General features: G+C 32.4%; 1 long non-coding RNA gene across 1 annotated transcript; it reads right to left on the bottom strand.

Moving 5' to 3' along the window:
• Window positions 1-248: 248 nt before the first annotated feature.
• Window positions 249-1,601, bottom strand: LOC141704376 (uncharacterized). The gene is made up of 3 exons (XR_012567938.1): window positions 1,462-1,601; window positions 898-925; window positions 249-590 (listed from the first exon to the last, which is right to left on the bottom strand). It is a non-coding gene; the product is annotated as an uncharacterized LOC141704376 (long non-coding RNA).
• Window positions 1,602-6,013: the final 4,412 nt, after the last annotated feature.

Below are 6,013 nucleotides of genomic sequence, written 5' to 3'. Positions count from 1 at the left end.
CAATTCAAAACAGTGATAATTCTTGTTACATATGTAAGAAATACAAAAAATAAATTATAGACTGCTTAAAATTTTGGAGAAATTATTCTACAAAAGTCTAGTAATAACTACTAATGGTTCTCAGACAGGATAACTTAACTAAAAGAGTTTTTCATTATCAGATTTGACCGATCTGTAAGAATTTGAACGCAGCCTTGAGCTTAATAACTAGACTACATAATCAGTCAAAATGTTATTGAATAGGCAGTCTAGAATACTACATATCATATTTCTATACGGAAGCCGCCTCCTTTCTTCTCTTCCATTCTTATCGAAAAGTCGGAAAAGAGATTGCAATTATCATAATACTGTAAACGAAGAAACAAGAAAACACATATAGTAATAGCATGTCCTAAGCACAGTGCAAGTCTAGTGAAATCCTTGCAATATGATACCCAGCAAGATCATGACATAACAAAAGAAACACGCCAAAACTTTTACTTGGAGATTCTGTAAATCCTCGCATTGAAACTCACCTTAAGGCTAATGCGCAGTGAATTAATAGAAGTTTCTATCAAGCACTTCTCGGCCTCATTTCTACATATCAAAACCTACAAGAAGAAACAGCTTTTCAGAAAAACTTGTACAATTGAACATTTGCTGTTCAAGCCACTTGTATGAAGTAATAGTAATATAATAAAAAAATAAACCATACTTCAATGTAAGAAACTCAATATATGCAGATATTAGGACCATAAGATGATGCAACTGTTTTCAAGAATTTTACTGATATTTCTACCAGTACTTCTGCATATACGTTATCAAAGTGCAACTGTAGATCGTGAATCAACCTCTTCAGTTTATTTTATTTCTTTAAAATCATATACTTCTACATCAAATGACAAAAAAGATTCTTACAGGATTTAGCAGAAGTTCTGGACTGGTCCTGAAAATCGAAAAAAAATATTAGGTGGTTATTCTCGCGACATGCAAGTTATGTTCGTATGCACAAGATAACTACGGTAAAAAAGATTAAAGTAAATTGAACATATTTCAATCGACAAACTAACAAGAATTGCTGATTTTAAAAGCTGTGTGTTGCATCAATTTCAGTCTTCCCGTAAAATTTGATCAATCAAGAGATCATAGAAAAATAGGGTATAGATAACAAAAGAATTACAGCAGGTTGTAGACTTTATAATTTATACATGCGGCAAAGGGTAGATAATAATTTGGACTTGGTAGGCAACATGTCAAAAGATACAAAATGACTATGTGATCTACTTTAAACACTCCAATTTCTGGAACATTCAATTTAACGTGCCAAGACTCGATCCACTAACAGGTAAATCTTGCAAGCGTTGACCTCGCTTTACTTTAATACACTGATAAACTTGTCCACATGGATTTATTGGGTATTCTGTATGGAACCTTCATTCAAAGAAAATGATTAGTAAGATACAGATAACGCAGATAACATACCTCAGTTCAACCTCTGGTTTGTTATGTCTTTCAACTTCTTGACATGGAAAGTTCTGCAACCATAATATAGTACAAATACGGTTAATACATAAGCTATGCAATCAACGGTAAGATCATAGATATACTCATATACATAATGATTCCAGAAAACAAACGGAAATATTGTTGGAGTTCATAATGGTAAAATCTTGTAACATAATTATTAATAGTGCTTGCAATAGTCAAACTAATATAACTCTCCTATAAATGGTCTTCGAGTTCCTATGACAAAGAGGCTTAGAACTTTATACCCTCGAATGCTCTAACCAAGAGGGGGAAAGGAGATTAGAGATACAATTTTCTTACAAATTCGTAATTGAATAACTTGTCAGGACCACTTTAATGTAATATCCCGTAATTTTTAAAATTAGATTATTAATTGAATAATAGAATAAAAAGGATTAAAATTAGACAAAGACTAGGATTTAAAATTGAATTAGACTAATGAGTCTAAAATTTGGATCCAATTATAATATGGATAACTTGTAGGTTAAGATATAGGGTTTTGTATCTTATAAATACATCCTAATCGTTTTCCTCGTTTTTAACATCAAAATTCGTAAGGGGTTTTTCTTCAAAAATCAGCAGTCTTATAAAATTCGTAGAAAATTCATCGTAAGTCAGAATTCAGTGATTCTGGACTTTTCAGAGAGGTCTTTTCGTTATCTTCAGCTTTCGTGTTTCGTGTTTTCCAAGAAAATATCGTTTAGAGGGTCAAAAAGAATAAATTCAGATCTGGTCAGGCTTTTAGGTAAGTACTTTTTGACTTGCGTTTATATTCGGAAAAGTTTTGATACTCTGATTTTCGAATTTCGTATAAGATAAAAGAATTATGTTTCGAACTGTATAAGAAATAAGATAGGAGAATCTTTTGAAACCCAGTCTCTATGTTTTCGAACCCGTTCGTAATTTACGCTATAATTCCGGAACTAGCCTTAGATACCCTTAGTAGGCGCACGAGTGTGCAACTTTAGATACCTATTAAGGGCGCGTAATTATTGAACTTTAGATGTCGGCCACTGGCAAAGTGTGGTATATAAGAATAAGAATAAGAATAAGAATTAGATGCCGGCTACTGGCAAAGTGTGACCGTAGATCAAGACTGTGGTATTTATAAGAATTATCGTTTCGTTATGTTTTACTCTGTTCTGATCTGTTATAAAAATCTGCTATATTCTGTTTTAAATTCTGAATTTTAAAATATAGAACTTCGGGTTGGATTTATTTTAGAAATTGTTTTTATAAAATTACTATCGTTTTGAGAAAATTTGTTTTATTAAAAACACCCATTGTTTTCTTGTTAAATAGTTAGTCAATTTATACTTGTTGGGCTTTGTAGCTCACCCCTTTTATATTTCAGGTTTCATATAAGATTCGAGTTGGAAATCATTGGAGTTCGAGGACTTAGGATTGGAGTATATTAAATTTTGGGCTTCCGTTAGATGCGCTTTTGTAATAGACACCTTTGTAATAGATTTTCGTATTAGTAAATTGTATTATATTTTAGTCTTGATTTAGAAGTAATAGTCCGGGAGTGCGGGCTGTTACAGTTGGTATCCAGAGCAGGTTGTCTTTTGGAGTGTATTAGGTATGTGACTAGTACATTCCCTATGATTCGATCTTGTGGACCATAGTTTGACCTTTGGTAGATCAGGGGGTAGATATGGTAGATGTGTCTCGAACTTTAGGATTGTTGTGAATTTGGGGACCAAATTCTTTTTAAGGAGGGTAGTATGTAATATCCCATAATTTTTAGAATTAGATTATTAATTGAATAATAGAATAAAAATGATTAAAATTAGACAAGGACTAGGATTTAAAATTGAATTAGACTAATGAGCCTAAAATTTGGATCCAATTATAATATGGATAACTTGTAGGTTAAGATATAGAGTTTTGTATCGTTATAAATACATCCTAATCGTTTTCCTCGTTTTTAACATCAAAATTCGTAGGGGTTTTTCTTCAAAAATTAGCAGTCTTGTAAAATTTGTAGAAAATTCATCGTAAGTCAGAATTCAGTGATTCTGGACTTTTCAGAGAGGTCTTTTCGTTATCTTCAACTTTCGTGTTTCGTATTTTCCAAGAAAATATCGTTTAGAGGGTCAAAAAGAGTAAATTCAGATCTGGTCAGGCTTTGAGGTAAGTACTTTTTGACTTGCGTTTATATTCAGAAAAGTTTTGATACTCTGATTTTCGAATTTCGTATAAGATAAAAGAATTATGTTTCGAACTGTATAAGAAATAAGATACGAGAATCTTTTGAAACCCAGTCTCTACGTTTTCGAACCCATTCGTAATTTACGCTATAGTTCCGGAACTAGCCTTAGATACCCTTAGTAGGCGCACAAGTGTGCAACTTTAGATACCTATTAAGGGCGCGTAATTATTGAATTTTAGATGCCGGCCACTGGCAAAGTGTGGTACATAAGAATAAGAATAAGAATTAGATGCCGGCTACTGGCAAAGTGTGACCGTAGATCAAGACTGTGGTATTTATAAGAATTATCGTTTCGTTATGTTTTACTCTGTTCTGATCTGTTATAAAAATCTACTATATTCTGTTTTAGATTCTGAATTTTAAAATATAAAACTTCGGGTTGGATTTATTTTAGAAATTGTTTTTACAAAATTACTATCGTTTTGAGAAAATTTGTTTTATTAAAAACACCCATTGTTTTCCGGTTAAATAGTTAGTCAATTTGTACTTGCTGGGCTTTGTAGCTCACCCCTTTTATATTTCAGGTTTCGTATAAGATTCGAGTTGGAAATCATTGGAGTTCGAGGACTTAGGATTGGAGTATATTAAATTTTGGGCTTCCGTTAGCTGCGCTTTTGTAATAGACACCTTTGTAATAGATTTTCGTATTAGTAAATTGTATTTTATTTTAGTCTTGATTTAGAATTAATAGTCCGGGAGTGCGGGCTGTTACAGTTGGTATCCAGAGCAGGCTGTCTTTTGGAGTGTATTAGGTATGTGACTAGTACATTCCCTAGGATTCGATCTTGTGGACCATAGTTTGACCTTTGGTAGATCAGGGGGTAGATGTGGTAGATGTGTCTCGAACTTTAGGATTGTTGTGAATTTGGGGACCAAATTCTTTTTAAGGAGGGTAGTATGTAATATCCCGTAATTTTTAGAATTAGATTATTAATTGAATAATAGAATAAAAAGGATTAAAATTAGACAAGGACTAGGATTTAAAATTGAATTAGACTAATGAGCCTAAAATTTGGATCCAATTATAATATAGATAACTTGTAGGTTAAGATATAGGGTTTTGTATCGTTATAAATACATCCTAATCGTTTTCCTCATTTTTAACATCAAAATTCGTAGGGGTTTTTCTTCAAAAATCAGCAGTCTTGTAAAATTTGTAGACAATTCATCGTAAGTCAGAATTCAGTGATTCTGGACTTTTCAGAGAGGTCTTTTCGTTATCTTCAACTTTCGTGTTTCGTGTTTTCCAAGAAAATATCGTTTAGAGGGTCAAAAAGAGTAAATTCAGATCTGGTCAGGCTTTGAGGTAAGTACTTTTTGACTTGCGTTTATATTCAGAAAAGTTTTGATACTCTGATTTTCAAATTTCGTATAAGATAAAAGAATTATGTTTCGAACTGTATAAGAAATAAGATACGAGAATCTTTTGAAACCCAGTCTCTACATTTTCGAACCCGTTCGTAATTTACGCTATAGTTCCGGAACTAGCCTTAGATACCCTTAGTAGGCGCACAAGTGTGCAACTTTAGATACCTATTAAGGGCGCGTAATTATTGAACTTTAGATGCCGGCCACTGGCAAAGTGTGGTATATAAGAATAAGAATAAGAATTAGATGCCGGCTACTGACAAAGTGTGACCGTAGATCAAGACTGTGGTATTTATAAGAATTATCGTTTCATTATGTTTTATTCTGTTCTGATCTGTTATAAAAATCTACTATATTCTGTTTTAAATTCTGAATTTTAAAATATAAAACTTCGGGTTTGATTTATTTTAGAAATTGTTTTTACAAAAATACTATCGTTTTGAGAAAATTTGTTTTATTAAAAACACCCATTGTTTTCCGGTTAAATAGTTAGTCAATTTGTACTTGCTGTGTTTTGTAACTCACCCCTTTTATATTTCAGGTTTCGTATAAGATTCGAGTTGGAAATCATTGGAGTTCGAGGACTTAGGATTGGAGTATATTAAATTTTGGGCTTCCGTTAGCTGCGCTTTTGTAATAGACACCTTTGTAATAGATTTTCGTATTAATAAATTGTATTTTATTTTAGTTTTGATTTAGAATTAATAGTCTGGAAGTGCGGGTTGTTACATTTAAATATCCTACTACCAATGCGACCCCACTAAAAATTACCAAGACCAGCTATTTGTATACAACAGAGAAAAACTTAATGTAGATTAGTTTAGAGTAAAATGCATGGTGTGTGTACCTCAAGTGTGACTTCTCTGCAACGTGTGTCACTGACCTTTTGCATTTTGTGGAGTCTTTAATTGCAAGTTAAGTGAG

The sequence above is a fragment of the Apium graveolens genome, unplaced genomic scaffold (genome assembly GCF_009905375.1).
Source record: "Apium graveolens cultivar Ventura unplaced genomic scaffold, ASM990537v1 ctg7774, whole genome shotgun sequence".
Taxonomy (NCBI): domain Eukaryota; kingdom Viridiplantae; phylum Streptophyta; class Magnoliopsida; order Apiales; family Apiaceae; genus Apium; species Apium graveolens.
This window is presented reverse-complemented; position numbering and strand designations above follow the sequence as displayed.